Below are 27,714 nucleotides of genomic sequence, written 5' to 3' on the forward strand. Positions count from 1 at the left end.
CTGACCCTTTCCGGGCCACACAGCAGGAGGTGAGTGGCAGGTGAGCAAGTGAAGCTTCATTCCTATTTACAGCTGCTCCCCATTGCTTGCATTACTGCCCAAGCTCCATCTGCTGGCAGATCAGGTGCAGCATCAGATTCTCACAGAAGCACTAACTCTATTGTGAACTGTGCATGCAAGGGATCTAGGCTGTGAGCTCCTTATGAGAATCTAATGCCAGATGATCTGTCACTGTCTCCTATCATCTCCAGATGAAACAGGAAAACAAGCTCAGGGATCCCACTGATTCTACATTATGGTGAGTTGTATAATTATTTCATTATATATTACAATGTAATAATAGAAATAAAGTGCACAATAAATGTAATGCACTTGAATCATCTGAAAACCATCTCCCCACCGATAGTCAGTGGAAAAATTGTCTTCCATGAAACCAGTTCCTGGTGCCAAAAAGTTTGGGGACCGCTGCCTTAGAGGGTTGCAATTAAAAGTTTTATTATTTTATTTTTGGCAGCTAAACAACTGAACTGCAAAAACATTGATCCCCTATTTTCAGATTTGTAACAAAATAAAAACAATGCAAATTATATGATAATAGATATCTGTTTCTAATGAGAAGTGTTTCTATATTATTTATATTAAGTATCTACTTATAAAACATTTACTTTATTACCATTACATGTATAAAAATCATTGTTCATGATCGTGTTCCATTATGCCAAATCATTTTAAAATTATTCATTTTAAAATACTTTTATTTTAAAAATTTATTAAAAGTAGACTAATGCCTTCATAGCCATGATTAGACAGTATGTTTATAAATAACATTCTGTTTTCTTTCTAAATATACATAGTATTTTTTCCTTAACTATTTACTGGTTCACAATAATTAAAATTTTTTCATCTTCACTTTTTTGAGGGATGCAACAAACACTTTTGGTTAAAAGTGCCACCTTAAAATATTTATTAAACAAATAATAAATGTCTAATTCCTTCTTCCATTTAAATAAGCAGGAGAAAGAATTAAATAATTCTGATGACACGATCTGTGGTTTTTGCTGATTTTCGCCTTGCCTTAGTGGCTTATCATCTTTAGCCAGTGAATTATTCTTTCATTTTGAGCTCATCTTGTCCCTGATGGCCCAATTATTGCTTCTGGGTAATGACCCAGTCAGATCTTATTTAGAAAGAAACTTACTCTTAAACAGCACACAGTGATGCCTTTTTGACCTCAAAGAAGCCACAAAAGACATCTGCATTATCATACAGAGTAAAATGGGTCCAGTAAAATTAGGTTCCAGCTGAGAAGAAAGCTTCCTGAAGGCATTTGGTGCCTCAGAGTCATGGACTAGATCAAATTTTCCATTAGAAATAGTAATTGGTTTCATTCTTCATTCTCCCAGATGTCATTCATAAAAAATTATTAGGCGGTCATGTTTGACCACAAGGTAGACCCTCTTATGCAATCCTGAATCTGCTGTTACTTAGCTAAACAATCCAGTTCTTTAAACAGTCCTCTTCAGATTTGTTTTCACCCCTTCATCATTACTGCGCATGGTATTTTTAGTCTGTTCTGTTTTTCATGTTTTAAAAAGCAAAGACCAAAACTGGTTATTGCAAAAACTGATTTCTCAGCGCACTAGGGAGAAATGCCCTCTAGTGTAGATGCACAAAGAAGGAAGTGCTTGATTCTTCTTTTTATAGTGAGAAAATCTTAACTGAGAAAGACAGATTACATGGAAACACGTAATTGTTCAGTTTATGTTGAGACTTATCCTCTGTTTTTTGAAAATTCAGACAATTCAAAAAAAAATTCAAGATAAAGTTGAAAGCAGGAAGCATCTGGTTTTTGGGGACAGCTCATACACTTAGGCTGTGAGGAGCATAGGATGGTAGGAGAGAATGAAGCAGTAACATTGATGGCAGTGGGAAGAAGCAGGGTGTCACACCAAGGCCAGCCAAGATCCATGCAGCATTAAGGCCATGGGCTTCCAAATGGGGACTTCCCTGCCAATCTTTTATTAATGTCACTTGAGTAGTTTTGTGTGTTCCTTGCCCCCTTGGCAAAAACTGAATCTATATCCTCCCCTGTCTTTTAGCTTTCTGAATTACTATTTCCACTCAAATGACAGTGGGATATTCTAAGGAAGTAATCAGTTAATAGCCAGATGTTATCACCAAATTATGAATCTTTCTCTGATGAAAGGTGATCGTAACTAATTTAATGCCAATAATTTTCCTTTCATCTTTTTGGTGCAGTAAGAGGTTGTCTTTTCATCCCTACATCATGAATGAATAAGTACAAAGTCCCCTAGTTCTCTTTACTGAAGTATGGCTAATTACCCTGAAAGGACGAAACAAATCATAGTTACGAGCAAAGTGAAGACATTTCCCTCCAACTCTCATCAAATTCATTTCTCTTCCTCCTGTAACCTTGCAACTCCAACTCAAGGTGTATGTTTCCAAGGAAGGTCATGTTTTAAAATATGACTTTAAGCCCATAGATTTTACACAACGTTCTCATCCTGAGCAAGCATACTACATAAATCCAGGTATTATTGCTGTTGTCATTAAATCATGTTAGTGGCTTAAAGCAACATTTCTCAAAATGTTGTCACCTGACCAGTGCATTAGCATCATCTGGGAACTTGTTAGAAATGCAAATCCTTGGCCCCACTCAAAACCTGCTGAATTATAAACTCTAGGGGTGAGGCCCAGCAATCTGTTTTCACAAGCCTTCCAGGTGATTCTGATGTACAGTAATGTTTTGGCAATCACTGTCTTAAGAAATAACACAAAATATTTGAGTCAGGTAACATAGATCATCGCTAAGAGCTGAAGAATTAACAAAGACCACCCCAATGTGAACAAACAGATGACACATATCAGAGCTTTCTAGGGCAAGGGAGTCAGCTACCACCAGTTGCATTTGGCAGAAACTCAAGGCAGGCAGGGGAGTGGAAAAGCTTTATAGTTTAGTTTTTTAAAAAGGCAGGGGGAGGGCTTCAGATATGCTTGGAGAAGTTGAAGTTGGGCTAACTAGTAGTGGAACATCTTATGTGATAGATTTCAGAACATATGTGACTTTACTTGATTTCGAGTTGGAAGCAGGGTCAAAAATAGAGAAGCTGGCAATCATTGACTAAGTTCTGACCATTCTGGGCCAACTGTGGCAAAGGTATAGTCTGGCTTACTAGATTGGATGCTATAGGGGTTTGCGGGTGAGGGTCCTAGTTTACATAAGGAGGTCTGGCCATCGTCTATTGGTATGTTCAGTCTCAGCCCCTCTTTTGGTCATTCTATCAGTTGAGTGAGGTTGACAAATTCAGAGAAAGCTAACAATCCAGATCTTCATTGCTTAAACATTGTCTGCTTGTCTCCATAGCTAATTGTATCATGAGGTCCTCTTGACCATTTTGTTGTTGCATCATTGTGGCAAGCAATTGCCAAGAAAGTTACTCCTCAGAATCACTTAAGACTCTGACTATAATGTAACAAGCCAGCATCACAACCACTATGACCAAAACAAAAACAAGTAAAAGTCCCTGTAAGATCTTTGGAGAAAAGAACCCCAATTGCTCAACTCAGGCCAAGAGAAGTAATCTTATAAGTCATGAGGACCAACCTTAGAAAGCCATGTAGCTGTATTCATAAGGCAATATATAAATAGCTGTTCTATCTTGGCAGTTTCATTGATCCAAGTTCAGCAAGAAATATCAGCAATGGCAGAAACACCAAAATGATTAGCCAACAAGAAATATAAAGCAATGCAATTGTCTATCACTACTCATGCCCACAAGACTAATCTGTATTTAGGGCAAGGGGAGTAACATCAATGAAATCTGTTAGTTAGTGATACATTTCTTACTGTCTTTTCTCTTAGTACGATTGCTACCATTGGTAGCATTACTCTGATTGCTTGCATATACAGTGAGTCAGTCATTCTCCCAGGAGAACCACCTCACTAATTGAAGATAATCTCTTTTTGAAGCTCACACATAGTATAGAACTAGGTTCTCTGTGCACAGACAAACCTCAGCATATTATTCCTAAGATGCATGAGGTGCTGGTACGAAGCAAGGAGTACCAGACATCCAGGCCCTCAAGGAAGTAGTATCCAGCAGGAGTACGTGAAGATTTTTTTTTTTAAGGAGTTGTTTATAACACAAGGTAAAAACCAAGGCCTTACAGTAGCTGGATTTGGAGTGCTATTAATATTTTTCAGGTGTCAGGTATTTAGCTTATTGCCTTATAAAGGTTGTTGAATTCAAATTTGGACTTACCAAGGGTCCAATCAATAGATTTAAATAATTTGACCTTTTTCTGAAAGGGAGAAACACTAGCAAAGTAACAGTTTTATTTACTTAAGGTCATTTTGCTTAAGGTTGTTTGCTTAAGGTCATTTTCTATGTAGGTTCAAGTGGAAACACTGTCAGGTGTTATTTCCCATAGTTTCATTTTATGAGACCAGAATTTCCCAGAGATTTTTATCATGGTGATCCAGTGATGGATGGCATGTGCAGCAGTTGTGAGACTGAAGGCAATGAAAACAGTTTGGAAACCTAAGAAGGGCATTAGAATGAGTATGTTCTGAACTAATAATTATAATAAAAAGGAAAGAAAAGAGAAAAAGATTAGAGTGAACAACAAGAAAGGAAAATGAAAAGAGATATTACTATAAGCAAGCAGATGAAAACAAAACAGGAATTAGACAGGAATCTTGGTCTGATGTCTTGGGCAGAAGCTGCCTGCTTTCTAAAGTCATTGCCTTCCTCCATTGTTCTTAAGTCAGCTCTCCTTCTGAAGATCTGAAGATCCTTCGTTGGATTCCATTATTAGAGTAGACACCTGATTGTGAGGAAATAGGTAGTGTTTTTTTCAGTTGTGAAACATGTACCTAGGGATTGACCTTCTAGAGTTTCACTTCTATATTTGTTATTAAATAGTACTTAATAAGTTTATTTCCCATGAATGTTCAAGAGCAGTTTTTCCATGATAGTTTCTCCAATAGACAAAAATCTCCTGGTTGAAAATTGTTAAGCGGTAAAATTCAGAAAGATGTTGTGGGGAGGCAGCCTTAACCTGTTGATAATAAGATTGGGTATAGTGCCTGAGTCCCTTGAAATATTTTGCTATGTCTGTGTGCAGCAGAGTCTAGTATCAGAAGTGAAATCACTAAATGCAAAGGCCTTTCAATGACCAGTTCATAGGCAGACAACTGATGTGTTCCCAAGGGAGTGAACCATGTGGATATAAGGGGTCATGGGAGTACATTTGGCCAAAGAAACTCAAGGGTTCTGGAAAGATTTTCTAAGTGTACTTGACAGATGACATTAGTTCTTTTCATCTTTTCAGAAGATTGTGAGTAGTAAGAGTAGTGTAGTTGTTGAGTAAGGAGCAACACCTTACAGAGTTCTTTTATAATGTTTCCCATAAATTGATGCCTCAGTCATTGAATATAGAAATTGATAAACCTAGGTTGGACACACAAGATCAAACAGCATTTTAGAGAATGTAAAATGTGTACCTTTTGAGCAAAGAAAGGGTTTAACACATCCTAAAAATTGACATTTGATAATGAGAACATATTCAGATCTCATGGAGAATGAAAGCTGGGGGGAAAAAAGCCATCTGAGGTGGCCAAATGACCCTTTACGCTTTGATTCATGTCCATGCTTTATCTTCAGTTTTTCTAGCATGATATTTTTGACATGACATGATTGGAAAGCAAGCGCTCCTGTTTTTTAAGTTTTCCAACTAATACTGATTTAAGATAATAAGCCATTTGTCTATAGTATGATTAGTAGTTTTATGAGAAAATAGCTAATATCTATTTGAAATAATCTGATGCTACCAACTAGTGACCTTGCGATCATCAGAGATTATTTGAATGAAGGGTAGAACCAGATTTCTTCCACTCTTGCTTTACAAAATAAGGAGCTACACAAAGATATTGCTTACTAGTCTCTTTGAACCCTTCCAGAGGCTTATGCTTTAAGACTCTATATAGGACTACAGTCTTGATTAAAGTTGCTGTTTGGCATAACCAACTTCCAGAGACTTTTCTTTTACCATCCATATTTTAATAGGCAGCTTCCTAGGAAGTAAGAGTTCATTTAAAAGTTCCCCAACTCGTCAATTTTGGTAGGTGTTTCAGTGGATGTAAAGATCCTCTTTTGTTTCCAAAACATCAGAAAGTCATGTATTACTCCAAAAACATGCTTGCTATCTGTATAAATGTTTATGTGCTTTGGCATAGTAAGTTTTAGTAAGTGCAATAAGTTTAGCGATCTAGGTTGATTTTACCCTAGGTAGAGCACAATTTCAATAAGATGAGCTTAATTTAATGAGACCATATCCTCATTGATAACCTCCATTTTCAGCTTTGAGATATGATTCATAAACAAATAATAGGTCTCAGTCATTAATGAGAGATTCTAATAAGTGTAAGCAAGGTAGAGAAGTTTTCTTTCTGAGATGATACAATCACGAGGATCTTTTTTACTGGTAGGGACACAAGAGTAGTGTCAGGATTCAGGGTGTTGCATCAGTGAATAGTAATGCAAGAAGTAGAGAGTAACAGAATTTCAAGAGGCTAATTGGATGACTGAGGGTGTGTGTTCTTAATCACCCTGCTTTACTGTGTGAGGTCAAATGGGTTGCTAGAACTAGTTCAGCAAAGCATTAACAAGTTTGAAGTGACAGCTATTGCTCCAAGGCAAGGGAGGTAAGACTTTGCAACCAGGTCAAGGGTGAAACTATTCTAAATGATGGGGTTTTTTAAATGATTCCCACAATGTTGAGTTAAGATCCCAAAGACTTGTCCAGATTGCATGTATATAAACAGAGGGCTTTTTGCAGGTAGGGAAGACTTGTTCATGTTTGAGCTCCTGGAGAAAGGAATTTCTTTCATTGACAGTTTAGTCAATTTATAAACAGGTGTTGCAATCTCAGAAAAATTTGACACCCATTTCCTGCAGTATCCAAATAAGCTCAGAAATCTGCTCAACTGTCATTTTATTAAGAGTCTATGATAAGTTTGGATGCTCTTTAGTCCATTTGAAGAGAAGTTCTCCCTCTTCAAATAGGTCACACCATAAATAATGGACTGTGCTTTGGCAGATTGGTAGTTTATCTTTTGAAACTTTATGTCCATTTTCTGCTAAGACCAGATCAAGTAAATAGAATCTTTTTTTTACACGCTTCTTTGTTCTCTGAACAAAGTATTTTTTCTTTAAATAAATCATCTATGTATTGTTTGAAAACTGAGTCACACAGAAAATTTATGTCTTTTTAGTTTTGAATGAAGACCTAGGATAAATAGAAGAGAGCTTCAGTAAACACCTGGAGCATAACTTTCCACAAATATCATTGTCCTCCATAAGTTTAGGCAAAATGGTATTGATTGTCCTGAGCTAGGGGAATACTGAAATGGACAGAAAAGAAGACCATTATGGTGAAAGAGGGTGCTTTAGGAATTGATGCCAGGATTGTATGTGGGTTAGGTACCACTGGGAAGAAAGAAAGAATTTTGTGAAATAGCTTGATTTCATGAACGAATTGATATCATTGTTCATTTGGTTTATTCACTGATGGAAGAGTTATAAGGACTACTGCAGACTATGAAATGGCTTTTAGATAGAACATCTTCAACTCTAGCTTTGAGTCTACTTTAACTGGCTTCAAGGGGTATTGTGGAAGTAGACAGTTTGGTAGGACCTTTCTGAACTTTAATAGGTTCTTCACTAATTATTTTTCCTACTTCAATAGAAATTTTCGTCCATAAAGCATCAAGTATGGTGTCAAGATCTTTAACTGGGGTATACAACAAATATAATGGAGATAGCAAAGGTATATCCAGAGCAGACACACTATGATTCTGAATATTGGAGTTCTCTGGGATCTCAAGAAATAGTCCCTCTGTACAATTAATATTATAATTCCATTTGCAAAGTAAATATCTTTCTTTTAAATTTTCAGGGTGGTGTCACAGAGCAAAAAGTAGTGTTGCTTAATTGAAGGTCTATGGGTTATGTTTAAGGGCCAGAAGATGGGAAATATCTGTGGGTTATTATAAATACCTAGTACCTGTGTGCTATGTTTACTCCAAGGAAGAAGCTGAACAAAGACAAGAAAGTTTAATGAAGGAAGAACAGTGCCCATAGCTACTAGGAATTGATGAGGTTGACCACCTATATTAATAGATAATTCACCTTGACTTTTTAAAGTTAAGGCATGATACTGGGTGCTTTTTTTGTTCCCTGGAGTACTCCCTTTGATCTGAGTTGAGATATGTCTTTTGTCTTGGTGTATATTTTGTAAGACTGAAAACTATTTTGCTTAAACTATCTCTTCTATTTAAAATATCTACAAGTAACTGAGCATGGTAGCTCATGCCTGTAATCCCAGCACTTTAGGAGACTCAGGTAGGAGGATCACTTGAGGTCAGAAGTTTGAGGCCAGCCTGGGCAACATAGTAAGATCCTGTCTCTACGATTTTTTTTTAATTAGCCAGGCATGCTGGCACATGCCTGTAGACACAGCTACTCAGAAGGCTGAGGAAGGAGGATCCCTTGAGGCCAGGAGTTCGAGGCTGCAGTGAGCCATGATTGTGCCACTGCACTACAGACTGGGTGACAAAGCAAAACCCTGTCTGTAAAAATACATATATACAGAAAGAATTATATAATATATATCTCTATCTATCTACCTACACAGATATTGTTACAGATAGATAAATCTGTATATAGAGATATATATATCTTGTGTGTCTGTGTGTGTACATATATATATATAGAGAGAGGTAGAATTATGTCATATGTATCTACCTACCTATCTACCTATATAGATATTGCTATAGATAGATCTGTATATAGAGATATCTGTATCTTGTATATACATACATATGTGTGTATATATGTGTGTGTGTATATAAAGAGAGAGCAAGAGAGAGATCTATATATAGCCATAAGTGTCTTTGTCAATGGTGATCTGTTGGGAAATGTGCCACCAGCTCTTCAATCTACAGAGTCAGAAGTTTATTTTGACTTCTGTGTCATAGTGTTCAAGAACAATTGCAAAATGTTCTACAAACTGTTAAAACACTTGTAATTCAGGTAAAAGGGTTACTTTCCATTCATATTTCATCTTTTCTCTAGTTACATGATGCAATTATGGCCTGATTTATTTTTATTGGAAATGTTTCAATTATGGCTTTTAGAAAATGTTCTCCTGCTTTTGGACCTTTAAAAAAAACTTTGGGTTTATTGTAGAAAAGAAATATCTCTAGGTTAGTTCAATCACTTGTAGCCATCCAAGATTCCACATCTGACCTTCTGATCAGTATGTGTATAAGTTGATACAGGTCAGGCAACTCTGGGTCATATGGATAAAAAAACATTTAAGTTCTTATACAAGTAATTTATGGTTTCCTTTGAGTTTAGGGAAAATTTTTGAATTTATATACAGCTTTTTATGTAGCATGGGTAAGGCTTAAATTCTACAGCTGCCTATAAACTTAACTCATGGGAAAGATGGATCTTTAGAGGCAACTGGTATTCTTGAGTCTTAGAAGAGGTGTTGGGAAAAGGTAAAGGGTCTGGACAAGAAGGGAAAGGAGTCAGTGGAGGTATAGATGGAGAGAAATTAGAAGGACAAGGGGAAGAAGAGCGTCAGACACAAGGAATCAAATGAAGAATAAGAAGTCTGAAGATTTACTGGAGAAATAAATCTACAAGTGCTGCTTGCTTTACGATGCGGTTACATCCTGATAAACCCATCCTGAGTTTAAAATATTGTAAATCCGGAAAGCACTTAGTACACCTAACCTACCACATTTAGGTCTAGCCTACCTTAAATGTGCTCAGAACAATTATATTAGCCCACAGTTGGGCAATATCATCTAACACTAAGTTTACTTTATAATAAAGTACTAGATATCTCATGTAAGAGAGTATTGTGCTACATATTGCTAGCACAGGAAAATATCAAAATTCAAAATTTGAAGTTTATTTTCTACTGAATGCTTAATCACTTTCATACCATCATAACATCAGAAGATTTTAAGTTGAAACCATCGTAAGTTGGAGGCTGTCTGTAGTTTGTACTGCCTAAGTTTGTCAAATTGCCCATTGGATTTGACCAAAGAACCTTTTAGTGAAGAAATCTTTGAATCAGAATTTTATGTGGTGGTCTCTATATACCAATAAAAAAAATGCCGCTCATGTTCTCTTTGTTTTCTAAGGTGTTTCTCAAATAAATAATGTTATTCCAGTTAAATATTCCCCAGCATGGACACTGAAAGCCCAGATTATAACTTGGGAAAAGTTATGCCATTCAGGGAGACACACATAAGAATTAAAATTTTAATGAGAATATGTATAAGAGGCAGGAATGTCTGCTGGAGGATGACAGGATTTAGGCTTAGATGGTCTCATAAGATTTGGCAATAGCTGGTCAAAAAGTGATGCTTGTCCATTTCCTGTCTCAGGCACCAAATCTAATAGTTGGCCATTTTTAAATTCAGACTAGACAATCTTCACTCCACATCAGAAAGAAAACCAGAAATATTGTTCTTTCTGTGTCAAAGCCAAAACATCAGGACCGAAAATCTAGATAGAAAAAGAGCTTTGTCTAATATTACTGGTGACCCAGAGCAAAGTTTGTCCAAAATGATGCCTGTCCAGTGAGAACAACACTCACCTGTTTGTGTGGCTGACTTATGTAACAGGGTTATAAGGCATGGTTGTGTTCTAACTGTGATTCTCCCTTTGACTAACAACAATTTTAGATAGCACAAAACAGAAGCACAAAAGGGAGGAGAACAGGATGAAAATGAATGGCCTGATTCTAACAAGAATGCCAAAATCTGGGAAGCAATAACAAAACCTGGGTGCCAAGCAGAATAAATAGCTGTGGAGCTCAACAAAAAGACAGCAGAGTTCAGACCAGGTGCTGGTTTACTATGTCAGCACAGCCTCCACTCATTGTGATCAACAAGATTCAGGGCACTCCATGGGTAATTTTACACCAAAGTGTGGGCCCCATAATGATGAACAGTTCAGGTTATATCTTGGTGGATCCTCCAGGAAAACTGCAAAAATACAGGAAGACCACCCAAGTGGGAACAAACAGAGGCTATATGTTTTAGAGCTTTCTATAGTAATGGAGTCACCATGATTTCAATTTGACAGAGATTCAAAGGCAGGCAAAAGAGTGAAAAAGCTTTGTAGCAAAAAAAATGTGGAGGGAGGATTCAGGTATACTGTAATAAAGGTTGTTGGGATGGAGAAGCTACAGGTGGACTAATTAGAAGTAGGATATCTTATATGATTGCTTTCAGGAACATGCTTGTCTTTCTCTGGTTGAGTGAATAAGAAACCGAGAAGTTGGTAGTCATTAGCCAAGTTTTGAGTATTCTGGTATGATTGCTACAGAAGTTGTGGTTTTGATTCATCAGCTGGTTGCTACAGAGGATTTGGACTAGAGTTCTGTTGTCATATATGATCTGGTTTATAACCTAATTTTGTATCTTTGCTTTACTTACCTTTTTTTTAGGATAGCAGGGGAAATGAGAGCAGGAAGTTGTAATAAAGAAGGATAATCATTCTATTGCAATAGACTCAGGAGATCATTCAGTGTATGTGCCTGTCTTCTATTAGAATGGGTAGCTATTAACTAAAAAGAGGAAAAGTGATGAGAGCAATAATTCTAAAGTTAAATAATAAAAACTACAGATTTACTAATGGTTTATCCCTTATTTTGATCTTTGGACCTTCTTTCTGTCATATACCAATAATCTTTGGAACACAGATATACCTTAGAGTGGGAAATATATAAGAGCCCTACTCTTTACCCTTCTAACTCTATTCTTGTTCAGGGGGCTTTGCACCCAACTCATATATTCCACTCAAGTGTGTACACACAAGGACTTGGGCTCATTTACATTCTGATTCCAGCTTTATATCTGTAAATTCCATTTTATTTGGATCTGTTATCTCATGCTTCCACACACTGGGGTCATTATCTTGAAGCACCTAGAATTATTTTGCAAAATGATCTCACGTATGTCTCCAAGAGCCTAAGCAGGTTTTGTTCCCAGGTCAGTCCCCTCAAGGGAGGGTAGGGGTGCAGGTGTGAAGGGTAGCCAGAAGGGTATTTGCATTTGGTAAAAACAGGGATTGTAGGTGCAGGTTAGGATGTCCTCACATGTGCACATAAAGCTTTTTCAGCATGTTAGTGTGAATATGTCTTGCTCTTGTCTCTTACATACTGTTTTAGTCCATCTTTACACCTCTATAAAGAACTACCTGAGACTGGGTAATTTATAAAGAAAAAAAGGTTTAATCATAGTGGAATGTAAAGGGGAAGCAAGGCATGCCTTCCATGGTGGCAGGAGAGAGAGAGAGCAAGGAGAGAACTACCAAACACTTGTAAACCATCAGATCTTCTGAGAACTCACTCACTATCATGAGACCAACATGGGAAAAACCACCTCCATGATCCAATCACCTCCCACCAGGTCTCTTCCTTGACACATGGGGATTACAATTTGAGATGAGATTTAGGTGGGGACACAGAGCCAAAACATACTGGTCCACCCCTGGAACATTTTTACTCCAAATCTCATATCCTTCTCACATTTCAAAACAGAACCATGCCTTCCCAACAGTCCCCCAAAGTCTTAACTCATTCCAGCATTAACTCTAAAGTCCAAGTCCAAAGTCTTATCTGAGACAAGGCAAGTCCTTTCCATCTATGAGCCTGTAAAATCAAAAGTAAGTTAGGTATAATGGGGGTACAGGTATTGGATAAATGCTGCCACTCCAAATTGGAGAAATTGGTCAAAATAAAGGGCCCACAGGCCCCATGCAAGTCCAAAACCTGGCAGGGCATACATTAAATCTTAAAGCTCCAAAATAATCTCCTTTGACCCCATGTCTCACATCCAGGGCACGCTGATGCAAGAGGTGGGCTCCCATGGTTTGGACAGCTCTGCCTATGTAGGTCTGCAACATACAGCCCCTGTGGCTGCTTTCACAGGCTAGCATTGCATGCCTAGGCTTTTCCAGGCACATGGAACAAGCTGTCAGTGGATCTACCATTCTGGGGTCTGCAGGACAGTGGCCCTCTTCTCACAGCTCCACTAGGCAGTGCCCCAGAGGAGACTCTGTATCTCCAATCCCACATTTTCCCTCTGCATTGCCCTAGTATAGGTTCTTTATGAGGGCTACACCCCTGAAGAGAACTTCTGCCTAGACATTCCGGCATTTCCATATACCCTCTGAAATCTAGGTGGAGACTCCCAAAGCCTAATTCTTGTCTTCTGCATACCCACAGACCCAACACCATGTGGAAGCCACCAAGGCTTGGGGCTTGCAACCTCTGAAGCAATGGCCCAAGCTGTACAATGTCTCCTCTTAGCCACAGTTGGAGCTGGAGTGGCTGGGATACAGGGCACCATGTTCCAAAGCTGCACAGAACAGCAGGACCCTGTGCCTGGCCCACAAAACCATTTTTCCCTCCTAGACCTCTGGGCCTGTGATGCAAGGGGCTGCCATGATGATCTCTGAAATGCCCTAGAGACATTCTCCCCATTGTCTTGGCTATTAACATTTGGCTCCTTGTTACTTATGCAAATTTCTGCAGCCGGCTTGAATTTCTCCCCAGAAAATGGGGTTTTCTTTTCTACCACATGGTCAGGCTGCAAATTTTCCAAACTTTTACATTCTGCTTCCCTTTTAAACATGAGTTCCAATTTCAGATCATCTCTCTGTGAATGCATATGACTATATGCTTTTAGAAACAGCCAGGTCAAACCTTGAATGCTTTGCTGCTTAGAAATTTTCTTCACCAGACACCCTAAATCATTTGAACTCTCAAGTTCAAAGTTCCACAGATCTCTATGGCAAGGGCAAAATGCTGCCCTTTAGTCTCTTTGCTAAAGTATGACCTTTACTACAAGAGTGACCTTTACTACAGTTCCCAATAAGTTCCTCATCTCCATCTGAGGCCACTTCAGCCTGGACTTATTGTCCATATCACGAACAGAATTTTGGTCAAAACCATTCAACAAGTCTTTAGGAAGTTCAAAACTTTCCTACATCTTCCTATCTTCTTCTGAACTCTTCAAAGTATTCCAACCTCTGCCCATTACCCAGGTCCCTGGTTGCGTCTACATTTTTAGGTTATCTTTATAGTAGTACCCCACTATCCCAGTACCAATTTTCTGTATTAATCAGTGCTCATACTGCTATAAAGAACTACCTGAGACTGGGCAATTTATAAAGAAAAAAGGTTTAATTGACTCACAGTTCTGCATGACTGCAGAAGCCTCAGGAAACTTAAAATCATGGTAAATGGCAAAGAGCAAGCAAGGCACATCTTCCATGGCAGCAGGAGAGAGAGTGAGGGAGGAATCACCATTTTTAAACCATCAGATCTTGTGAGAACTCACTCATTATAATGAGAACAGCATGAGGGAAACTTCCCCCATGATCAAATCACCTCCCACCACGCCCTTTCCTGGACACATGGGGATTACAACTCAAAATGAGATTTGGAAAGGGACACAAAGCCAAACTTTATCGCGTACATTCAAACAACTGAGTAGTTCAGTTTGGAAATCCACAGGCCTCCTTTTTTCTGTTCTATATGGCCTTGTTATTTGTGGTGTGTTCCAAGAATCATCAGTATCACCTGGGAGCTTGTTAGAAATGCAGAATATTAGTCCCCATTCCAGACATATTTAATCAATTATTTTACCAAGACCACCACCAAAGTGACTCATATGCTCCTTAAAATGTAAGAAACACTTCTATAATATGTTAGCTTTCTTCTTTCTTATATTCACTTAAGACTTATCCACCCAGGGAGGGCAGGTTCCATGCCAGCTTACTCATTTGTCTTAAATGCTTAGGGCAGTCTGACTCACAGTATGCATTTTGTAATTTAAATGAATTAATTGATGAATTATTGAAGGAGACAGAGAGTGAATGAGTTCCACGTTTTTATAAAGTTGATACACTAATCTTCAAATTTGTTCTGTTAAGAAATGTATAAATTACCCACCTAAATATCAAAATGCAACCATAGCATCATAACTAGACTAAGGGGCTAGACTTGACTACTCCAAGACCCTCCGAATAGTTTTCTGTACAGGATTTGGTAAATTGAGGCCATGTCCAGTTTTTTCCTATACTACTCATAATAAAACATGCCTATGAACACCTGCCAGTATTTATAACTGCTTTATGCTTTAAGAACTTCAGTAGGATACTGATATATAAGCAAAATTCACCTGGACATGGTGATAGTGTCTAAGCACTTTTCCCTATAATATCTCCAGTTTTATATAGTTCTCCTGTACTAAATTGGCAATGTAATTTTTTTAATATAATAAATAGTGTTTCTGTCCTTGAGCCTCATGCAGTATTTCAGACAATAACATGATTTGTTTCTTCACACTAGTGTTACTTTATAATCAGATTGCTATAAAGCTAATTAAATGCTCCTCAACTATCTAGTTAGAACTTAGAAGGGGATGCTAATGTCTTCAAGTCCTAAAGTTACATTTAAAAAATCAGGCATATTCAGTCACACATTTGAATTTTTTTTTAAGTAGTGCCCATAACAAAATACTGGTTTGGAAAAATAAGGTAACAAACCTAAAGAATTTCTCGGTTTTAGCATATTTCATTAATTCATTAATTCATTCAGTGAATATTAACCAAAAGGCTTCTCTTTATAAAACTCAGCTCTAATCAATGTGAAAAATCGAAAGCAAAATACAATAATTCCTACCTTTCAGTGGGTCTCCAACATTTTCCTATACAATTCTTCCAGGATGATGGTAACTTTATTTTTTCATATGTTTAGGAATTCCTAAAAATGATTAAATATATGATGTGGTTTAATATTTTAATGCCTTTACTCCACCATTCCCTAATAATTCATGCATTTATTCATTCAACAAATATTTTTTGGAATACAGCAAATACCAATACGTTGGCCACACAGTGGTGAATGAGAACAACAATATTGCTAACCTCTTGGAACTTATAGTCTAGTGGAGAGAGACAGAAAATAAATAACTAAACTGTATATGAGATCACTGCAGAGAGTGATAAATTCTATTAAAAAAGAAATAAGGACAATATAAATAAAAATAATTGGGGGATATGGGCTCTTTTCGGCAGGTGAGCTAAGCTTTAACAGATGAAGTGATTTAATTAGAGATATAAGTAGTAACAAGGAGCCAGGCATGTGTTCATCCAGGAGAAAGATGATCCAAGCAGAGAAAGCAGCAAATATAAAGATATTAAAGTGAAAACAAGCATAGTACAAAAATGTTCAAAACTGCATTCCCAAGTGAACTAGTTTCACAATGAAATATACTACAGTCTTTAAATGACAGACTCTGCAGAAATTACTTAAGATTTCTAAAACATAAATGGTCCTTCAATTTATATTATGAAGCTCTTATGATTTATTACCAAACTAGACAAATGAAGTACAAAAAAGACAGAATTATAATCATTATAGAAGAAGATAAAGAAAATTTCTCTGCATTCCAACTATCACATTTACCAACATATTTGCATCTGTATTTGTACACTCACTTTCTCTACCCCAATGTAAATTACTCCACTTACATGCTAATTAGATCTAAAATTTCTTGCTCATTCAATGATTTAGTTCCAGCAACCCTATCTCTCTCTCAATTTCCGACTTTCTCCTGAATTATTCCCAGCCACATACAAAAATGATGTTTTCTTCCATCTTTTAAAAAATGTAAAACCTCTTGATTGCACTCTTATATTTAATTCCTGTCCTATTTTTCTGTTTCCCCTTATGCAAAACTCAGGAAATGTTTTTGCGCTCACCATCTCTAATTCCTCCTCTTCTATTCTTTCTTGAACCCATTCTAATCAGACTTGACATTCATATCACTTCATGAAAATACCTCTTGTCAAGATTGTGAATAGTCCGCCTGACCCCACTGTCAAGTCCAATGGCCAATTCTGTGTTCTCATCTTACCTGAGTAGTGGACAGCATGGTGTGAGAGCTCACTCCCTTGCTCTTGGAGCATATATTTTACTTGCCCCCCAGAAGAGTGCTTACCCCTGATTCACTTCTAAATGTGGCCTATTTCACCAATTTTTAACTTTTAAATAATTTAAATTTTTTTTCTTTTTTCACTACCCTTACTCCTGAGGTTAATTCAAGTTTTATGGCTTTATATATTATCCACATACCAACGACTCGCTACATGTATCTTCAGCCCACTGAATTTTATACTGACATAGGATCAATTCAACTGCATTTGACTCTCATAGGTGTCTCTAACTCAGCATGCTCAGATGGATATCTTGCTTCTCCCCAGTTCAAACCTATTCCTCTTTAGGCCTCCCCATTTCAGTAAAAATGGCAACTGCATTCTTAAAATTTAAAATGTATTTCTCAAAAGATGCTTACTAGCTAATTAGCAGTCATATATAGGCTGAAAATGCCATGAGGCTTTGTATTTGTTTGATTTTTATAACTTACTGAATTTCAGTATACTTATTGAACTTTTGAAACCATAAGAATTGTTACCAAACTAGATGAAAAAAAAGTATAAGGACTATTAGTTCTTACAGTTTTGTTGATTATTTGGGGTTTTTTAGGTTGACAATCATTTTCTTCCCATAATTCACATGCTAGTTTTAGTCTTTCTTTCCAATATTAAAACTCATTTCTTTTAAATTTCAAATTATCAAAATAAAACTTTCAGCAATGTTAAACGATAGCACTCCTGTCAACCTTCTAGCTTTTAAAGACAATACTTCCGATGTACTTTAAAATATAATGCTGACTATTAATTGAAGACAAATACTGTTTATTATATTCAAGAAATATTCTATTCTTAGTTTTCTAAGAATTTTATTAGACACAGCTTAATTTTATTAATGGGCATTGTTTCAATGATGATCATGTTCTTTTAATTTTATTAATGGGTTGAATTTTATAACTGGATTAAGTCTTTCTTGGTCACTGTACAGTTTTCTTGTACCAACATGCCTAAATTGATTCAATTTAGGATTTTTTATGCGTGTAAGTTGATTGATAAGTGAATCTTTTATTTATTTATTTATTTAGAGATGGGGTCTTGCTCTCTTGCCCAGGCTGGAGTGCAGTGGCATGATCACAGCTCACTTCATCCTTAAATTCCTGGGCTCAAGGGATCCTCCTGCCTCAGCCTCCCAAGTAGTTGGGACTACAGGCATGCAGCAGCTAAGTTTTAAGAATTATTTTATTTATAGAGATGGCGGGGGGTCTCACCGTCTTGCCCAGGCTGCTCTTGAACTCCTGGTGTCAAGCAATCCTCCTATCTTGGCCTCCGAAAACGCTGAGATTACAGATGTGAGCAACCATGTGCCCAGCCTATGCACCTTTCGAGCTGTCTTTGTTTTGAGTAGGGTTATATTAGCTTTACAGATTGAATTGAATTAAGCCTTTTTAAATATGTACAGTGGTGGTGTAAATCTCACCTATAAAATCACATGGGCTGCAGCCTTTGAGGGGAGCTATTTATTGCTAACTTTTTCAATCTCCTATTGTTCTGTTTCTTTTATCTACTTCTTGTTGAGACAATTTGGTTTACTTTATATTATTCCTAAATTTCTTCATTTTATCAAAACTATTAAACTTATTGATATCAGCTTTAAAAGACATCTTCCTACAAGTATTTCAATGTATCTCCTACATGTGGCTCTATCTTCCCCCCACTTTAATATATTTTTGTTTTCTCACTGTTTCCCCAAGCAAACATCCTGTGAGGTTGAGTATTTTTATTAACTTTTCAATTATTTATCAATGTATGTTTTTGATTTCCTTAATCATTAACTTCTGGTTTTAGGTTTTGCCCACTTTTTCTTTTCCTTTTCAATGTTTCAAAATTTTAGGTATTCTTTTTCTGCCACTTGCACTTGAATGTTTGATTTTCTCCTGTTTTATAATAAAACGATTCCAGACTATTGGTTTATCACTGAGTAGAGCTTAATGTGTTGTTATTCTTTTTTTAATAGTGTACAATTACAGTTTTGATGTCATTTTATTATGAGTTAATCTGGATAGTAACTTTTATTTCTAAATGGTTGTTTTTTATTGTTGTGATTTTTTTCATTTGTGATTTCCAAAGGTAGATCACACAATTATATGTCATTGTAATTGTGAACACACAGACACACACAAACACACATCCCATAGACTTGATCATTAACCTGGGAGTAATTAAGAAGACCACAAGAGAGTTTAACTATGGGCAGAACCAATCATATTTTTACTATAGAAAGCCTTGCTAATTTCCATGTGAAGAAGGAAGTTCAGAAGGGCAGAGAGACTTGTTAGGAATATGTAGAGTAATCCAGGCAAGAGATCATGGTATCCTGAAATAAGGGACTGTGGATATAGAGAAATATGGATACATTTATGAGATATATATCCTGTCAGTAGTATTGGTTAATGAAGGATAGAGAGTAAAAAAAGATGACACTGGGGATCCTGGCTTGAGCAACAGTTGATGCCATCCACTGAGATAAGGAAGAGGGAGGAGGAGCAAAGGTGGAGGGAGGAAAGAGTTGAGACAGGTAGTTTCCAATGCCTATAAATCTCTAAATTGAGATGATAATAAAGAAAAAGAAATCTGGCTATTTTATTGCGTTTTTTTAAAGGAGAAGAAAGAGATAAAAGGTCTAGGTAAGAGATGAAGATTTGGCGGTCATCATTGTATGTCTGATAATAGAACTCGTTGAGTAAGTGAGATTATGTGGAAATAATCTCTAGGCTGAAAGAATAGCCTACAATTGAACCTTAAATTCTGAGAAAAATCTTTATTTCTTCTTTCTCATTTTTAAAAAAGTAAACTCTAAAACTATTAATATATGTAATCTTATACATAATTCTGTTTACTGTATTTCAAAATGGAGTCATTTTATGCATACCTCTCTTAATCTCAACTTTCTTCCTCTAATTCACATCTTGTAATAATCCTTTAAAATGAGTTGGTCTGGCTCCATTTCATTCCTTTCATATTCCATAGGGGAATTATATTCCATAGGGGAGAGAACAATAAATTATTGAACTATTTTCTTAGTTAAGCATTTTCTTTGTGTTCTATTTTGTGCCAAGACAAATAAGACTGCAATAAACATCTTTGAAAATTAGTCCTTATATATTAGTAGTTGGGCATGGTTTGTTAGCAATATCACATGGTGAAAACTTGACTCTAGCCTTTTTTTTTTTTTTTTTTTTTTTTTTCAGCTCTACATTAGCTTAAAAGATAGCAGCTTTTTCCCTGGTGTGATGAGAGTGCTAGCAGCCAAGCTTTATAATTTTGTTTCTAGGATGTGGCAAGTGGGTAACATGACCCCTTTATTCTGCATTCACAATGGGGAAGAGCGTGGTAGATTAGGCCATATTCTGGCTTGACTGAAAAGGCTGAGTTCAAATATTCAGGTTGACCAGGATTAATTGTCTTATGCACTCAGTTGTCACCAGTTTCCAGAGACTTTTCAGGAAACCACCTTCTTTTCTAGGAGGCTGGTCTACAAGAGATCAGTCTTGGGCAGAATAATCCCTAACTCTTAATATCTTTGGCTAGTTTTCTTTTAATTTCTACTCTTCTGCTCCTCTCTCTCTCTCTCTCTCTCTCTTTCTCGCTCGCTCTCTCTGTCTCTGTCTTCCCTTCTCCATAAATCATTTCAAAAACTCATACATAATTGGTAGTTGAAGTGATTCAACCACTTCGGGAAACAGTTTGTCAGTTTCTTTAAAAGCTAAACATATGCTTACTACCCAGCCTGGGAATTTCATCCTAGGCATCTACCCAAGAAAAATAAAAACGTATGCCCACAAAAAGATATTTACATGAAAGTTCAAAGTACATTAATCATGGTAGCCTGAAACTGGAATCAATTCAAATGCCCATAAGGTAGTGAATGAATGAATGAATGAATATATATAAAATATATATATATAATGTATCATATATAATATATCATATATATATAATATATGATATATTATATATGATACATATTATATATAATATAAAAGACCATTAATATGTTTCTACTAGATAGTGCCAGTCTAATTCAAGAATTCCATTTCCTTCTATCTATATATAATGCATGAAATAGGAAACTGCTCAGCAAAAGAAAGAAACTATGATACACAACACAGATGAACCTCAAAAATATTATACTCTATTTAAAAATATTATACTCCATTTAAAAAGTCAGACATTAGCCACTATAAACTATATTGTTTCTGTTACATAAAATTGTAGAAAAAGCAACATAATAGAAATTGACAGCAGATCATTGGTTGTCTGACACCCAGGGATGATAGCAGGGATTGACTGCAAAGGGCCCAGACAAAAACACTTGAGAATTTTATCAGTTTCCTGTTGCTGCGGTAACAAATTACCAAAAACTCAGTGGCTTACAACAAACAAACACAGCAATGTTCTTCCAGTTCTAAAGACCAGAAGTCCAAAATGAGTCTTAAAGGGTTAAAATGATGCAGAGCCACGCTCCATTGGAGGCTTAAGGGAGAATGTTTTCTTGCCTTTTCCAGAGTTTAGAGCTGAGTTCCTTGCATCCCTTGGCTCATGGCCCCTTCCACCATCTTCAAAGCTAGTGGCATAAAATTTCTCTCTCTGACTCTGCTTCCATTGTTTCTGTCACATGGTCTTTATTTGTTCTATCAAATCTCCTTATGTCTCCCTTGCCAAATTTAAAACAAACAAGAACCAATAAGGAAGAAGCCAATGTCAGAAAGACCGACAAGAAGAAATATACAATGCTTGCAGTAACACACCAATTAGTTCATAAAAGCTCTTGGATCTGCCAGTCATATTCCATATGACCCCTGACACTCACTTTCCATTACATTCTGTAAATATATTGACCCAAGGCTCCCTTGAAAGAGAAATACATAAAGAGATTTGATAGACAGAAGGGCTAAAGATGTAAAAGATTTGATAGACAGAAGAGATAAAGTTGTATCTACAGAGGAGATAAACACGTAACTGCATTTGTTATAGTCAGCTGCTATAACAAACCAACCTACAAATTTAGTGGCTAATGCAGTACATGTTTTTGGTTTTTCTTTTTCTTATCTAGAAGACTATTAATATGTTTCTACTAGATAGTGCCAGTCTAATTCAAGAACTCAATTTCCTTCTGTCTTGAAAAAACACACCTCATACCTATTAGCATCGCCTGGCTCAAAACTGGAAAACTCACTTCTATTCTCATTCCATTGGTAAGAACTAGACACATGCCCATATTTAGTTTGCAAGAGGTGCTCAGAATTGAAGTCCTTGGATGGAAAGCTGCTCCCCAGGACATTTCAACACTGTGGAGTACAATAGTGCCAGTGCCACATTTAAAGCAAATGAGAACCAGGAAGGAAGAAGCCAGTCAGAGAGACCTACAAGAAGAAATATACAATTTTTGCAGTAACACACCAATTAGTCCATAAAAGCTCTTGGATCTGTCAGTCATATTACATATGACCCCTGACACTCACTCTCAATTGCCTTTTATAAATATATTGCTCCAAGACTGACTTAGAGCAAGAAAGTTTTACAAAGACCTGACAATCCAATATCTCATCTTAATTTCATGCAGTTCATATTCTTCATCATATGATGGTCCACAGTCCATTACTGAAGGATCAGGTATTCCTATTCTGTGAACAAGGAGATCAAAAAATATACTCCCAGTCTATCTTTAATTTCTTCTTCTAGTTCTAAGGTTTTTCTTGTACCACTTATGATTTTCCAGTGCCAAATGCATCATGAAGTCATAGCAGAATCTATGTTATCTAAATTTTACTATCAGGGTTCTGATTTTTTCTATCCAAAGGGTACGCAAAAGCCTGCCCATTCTTCCATATGGAGATGAATCAAGATTTCTAACATGTAATGAAGGAGTGACCAGACTCAAAGCTTTTGCCCATCTGACTTTATTCTAATTCTTGAGGAGAAACATGAATCTTCTACAAACTGAATTTATTAGCACAAAAGACAACAGTAGAATAACAAAAATAAAGGTTTTTGTAATTGTTTCATACCTAAATGGAAGTTACATAATAGAATGTCATTGTGTACAATTACTCTAGATTTGTGCCCAATTGGGGAGCACAAATCTAAGCTCTCATCTGTTCATACTTTTTCAAGTATGCAGGCACCACAAAAAATGTCCGAGCAGAAAGTGAATTGAGCACTTCTCTGGGATCATATGGATTTCTTCAATCTGAGATGAAGTATAACTTCTAGAAAACATGCATAAGGGAGAAGCCAATTTTTAACCTACATTTTAGGCATCACAGGCAGCTTCAAAATTAATTCAGATACATAGCAGGCAAAGTTTTGACTAAATATATCATCACATAAAATGAGTTAAACATACTCTTTGCCTTCAAATATATAGTTTAGCTGTGAGGGGTAGATACTCCAAATATATATATACATACACACACATGTATATATACATGTACATATACACATATATATGTGTATATATGCACTCACATATATACATGTGTGTATATACTTTCGAACTAAAAATGTATACATGCTCATTCATAACACATCTTTATGAAAACTGTGAATGGACATTTTGACTATTTATGATTTGAAGATTACCAAAATACATGTTCATTTACGTTAACATACTCTGAAATGTCAAAATGTAAACCAATAAATAACTTAGTTTGATTAGGTCACCCTCCATTACTCCCTTTTTTGTTACTGTTTTTTGGTTTTTGTTTTGTTTTGTTTCTGTTTGTTTGCATTTTTTTTTCTTTCATTATTCCCTTTATTCTGTAGTATAGACAGGTCGGAGTACAAGAAGCATCATTCTTACCATATTCTTTGTGATTGGTGCTCCTCAGAGTTGTATAGTCCATCAGTGTCAAGCTCAAGGCCAGCATTGAGCACCATGGTAAGATGGACTGAGAAAGGAAAACTTCCTCTCTGCTACACTCATGATAGCTCATTTATTTATTATATGGTAACTATGATGTGTTCATTGGGTATTTAGTTAAAACATTTGTGCTCAAACATGTTTTGGCCATAGGCGAGATATTACAAAACTTACTTCAACTCTCTGAAGTTTTAACCCAGTTTTTACACAGGAATAATGATACCTTCCATACACACTGTTATGAGGCTTGGATTAGACTAACGTCGTCAAGCTAAATAACCATGCTCAAGTGCTCAGAATTGATAGAGTCTACTAGAGAATTGAGGGTGTATTCTCATGAGAAGAATAGAAACATATGGGATGTCTCAAACAAAAAGGGATGTCTTAAGGTCATTTTTATTTACAGACTAGCCCTGAGGAATGCAATCTCTCATGAATATATTAAGTTTGCAAATCAGCAAGTGAGTGGGAATCTATCCATTCTGATTAGTGTCTCTACCCCCACAGACAGGAGATTTCAAATATCTCAAATGTCAGTGTTCCAGCACTGAGCAAGCTGCTCTCAACTTCTATTCTGTCTGCCTTACTATTAATTAAGGCCTACAAAAAACCTGTCTCATGTCTTGCTATCCATGCACACATCTTTTGCCTTCCCAGATCGAAAGTGGCTTTCAATCTTTGATCACATCTTTCTTACCTTTGCATGCTTCCAATTTTCAGCACACATCCTGTGAGCATAGTAAGTGCTCAATAAATGTTAGTTGAATTGAGGAGTGCTAAGAAGCAGAGTAAGTAACATGTTGGTGAACGAAATATGTATTATAAGGCATTCTATACTTTGAAGGACTTGGAAGTAAAACAAAGAATCTAGGGACTTTTAGTAATTGAGTTGGGGCTGTAGCTACGAGAGGGTTGCATACACAGAATCAAATCACATAGGCGAGTGTTGGCAGCAGCCTGGCGGGAAAGAACAGTTTGTGCTCTCCAGATACACACCAAATAAGTTTGGAGAAATATAGTAATTGTGACTAATATGAAATTGACAAGAGAATGGGGAACCAGCTTGCCATCTGATTACTACTTAGTCAATATTCAAGCTTATAAGAAAGTGAACAGATGTTAGCCAAAGCAGATGTGAAAATACACATAATAAAGACTAAAGGGATTTTGCCACCTGCTTATAAAAGTCTATATTTTGGATCAAAAAACATTCAAATTAATTCAACAAAATGAGGTACATTTGGCTCATGTATTCCATTTTTGCTCATTTATTTCATTTCCAACAAAGTTTATCAAAAGTTTGAGATTAGGCAGTTGACAAAAATCTCTCATCAATTGTGCAGCTCAGCAATCCAAAACCATTCCTCTTTTCCTTGGCAGGGTCCAGCAAAGGACCTGAGTGGGGATTTCTTTCTTATAACAAGGAGTGTTACCAAAACAGGTAGGATGAAAGAGTTGAAAATATCAAGAACCTGAAGTTCAGAAGTCAGAAGGCTACAAAATCATGTGAGGCCCAAGCATCATTTGTTTTTAAGGATTCAGGTAATTCTAATATATAGCTAATGTTTGAGAAATACTCGGTTAGAGATAAGACAGACCTTCCCAAAAGCTAATAATGGGACTTGACAACCAAATTCTCAGCCATTCTCTGGATCCTAACTTGAGGGGGAAGAAAGTAGCAGCAAATACTTCATGATATCAGCTCCAGTCAAACACATTTGATTTCACAACTCTGGGCAAGAAAGGACAAGAAGAAGGAGTTGTATAACATGGTGATACAGTTAATAACAATGTACTGTATTCTTGAAAATTGCTAAGATTAGATATTAAGTGTTCTCAACACACACAAAAATTATGTCTGTGCAGTAATGCATATGTTAATTAGCTCAATTTAGCCATTCCAGAATGTATACATATTGCAAAACATGTTGTATACTTACTATATCTATGCAATTTTTATTTATCAATTAAATACACAAGTAAAAAAGGAGAAAAAGGAGGAGGAAGAGGAGGAGGAAGAAAGGAAAAGGGAATGAGAAGTAGGAGGAAGAGAAAGAGCAGGAAGAGAAATAGGAAGAGGAAGAGGAAATATATTAATAACAGCGGCAAACACAAACTCTGTGCCAGGCACTGTGCTAAGTGCTTTGAACTCAAAGCTCAGAATAACCCTGTGTGGTACATGGCTACACTCTCCAGAAGGAGCTACATTTTCCAATTTTCTCCTTTGCTACATTTGAAATAGATGTTGGTATCCCTGCAAACTGAGCAAATTTTATAACCTGTTTCTTGCCTGTAGGATGTTGGGGCTCCTGGGTCATTTTAAGTTTCCATTGGCCTGAGACACTCAAGTCCTGGCTCATGGTTTCTTTGACAACACAACAGTCTCAAAAGTTGAGTAGACTTCTTACCTGTTTGATGGTAGTCAACTCATAAGCCAAAAGTCATAGCCATTGATTGTTTTTTTCTAGAGATCATTCTTGATCTGCTCCATTTCTTCACTCTTTCAACCCCTTATTGCTAGACTTAGTGGTGAATAACTTGGGCTCATCTGGCTTCCTGGGTAGACCTGTACTTCCAGCCTTTTTTTCCTAAGAGGCTTTGTCCAATTGATATAATGTGTGGGTCATCACTTAACCCACTCAGAGTTTTGAACAGTGAATGGGACAGCTGTACCCTTGCTTTGATCACTACTATAAGTATTAACTTTAATCCACTTGGTACCTTGAAGAATTTCTAGATATTATATTTTTATTTGTTGTAAAGAAGAGTGCCTTTCCACTCTACATATTGCCAAATTTGTGGATATTTTCTAATCCCTTTCATTCATGTTTGCAAATCAGGGTGTTCTCTTCTAAGGTTATCTCTTTGACTAACACATTGTGAAATGTAGCCAACATAACCAAACACTGCTAATATTTATATTTCCAATGTCTTTCCCTGGGACCATATGTTCATTAGTTACCTGATCTGCTTTCCATGTCACCAAAGATTTTATCAAATAACTTTCACTGAAAAGTAATGGAATATCATCCCTCTAAATTCTGATAATAGGCTTGCTGTCTACATCCAGTTTTTTAAGGCAATGCCATATATTTACGTTGTTACGGCAGCATCTTACTTTGAGTTACCAATTAATCACCTTAAATACTCAGTGCTGTAAAGTAGTATGGTTTATTTCTTGCTCACATTTTATGTCCATTGCAGGTCAGTCAGGGCCTCTGCTCCATGTGGTCTTTACTCCTGATGATAGAGGAGTCACTATCTGGATTCTTGTAAGTTGCTGTGGTGAAGTAAAAATGCAGCTTTTCATTTCTGTTTCACAACAGAAATCTGATTCTCCATCTGAAAGTGAATGGTGTTCCTATCTTTTATAACCCCTTGGCTAATATTAGTCACACAGTCCCACCTACAGGAGGGCTAGACAACACAATCCTACCATTAGCCAAACAGTACTATTGAGGACCAATCTTGTCTCCATACTATTGCTAGAGTGACCCAAGTAAATTATGTCAGATTGTGCCATTCAAAGCACCTCCAATTGCTTCCCACACCACTCAGCAAAAGAGCCAAAGTTCGAACGATGGCCTCCATAGTCCTCCATCATCTGGCCTCCTGCTACCTTTTGGCTGCATCTCCCATCCTTTCCCCTCCTCTCTGCTCCAGCTGCACCAGTATTTTTAAAATACAAGGTTCTTAAAAATTACTTTTATCTATTTTATTCACTGGAAGATCTTAAGA

General features: G+C 36.6%; 1 long non-coding RNA gene across 1 annotated transcript in view; it reads right to left on the reverse strand.

The window, feature by feature from the left end:
• The window catches only part of LOC112422985 (uncharacterized), a 182,123-nt gene that overhangs the window by 151,361 nt on the left and 3,048 nt on the right, over positions 1-27,714 (reverse strand). Inside the window, exons 2-3 of the long non-coding RNA XR_011612419.1 lie at positions 27,163-27,256; positions 15,802-15,882 (exon numbers count right to left, since the gene is read on the reverse strand). This is a non-coding gene — a long non-coding RNA (uncharacterized lncRNA). The remainder of the gene's footprint in view (positions 1-15,801; positions 15,883-27,162; positions 27,257-27,714) is intronic.

Source organism: Macaca nemestrina, chromosome 14 (genome assembly GCF_043159975.1).
Source record: "Macaca nemestrina isolate mMacNem1 chromosome 14, mMacNem.hap1, whole genome shotgun sequence".
Lineage (NCBI taxonomy): Eukaryota > Metazoa > Chordata > Mammalia > Primates > Cercopithecidae > Macaca > Macaca nemestrina.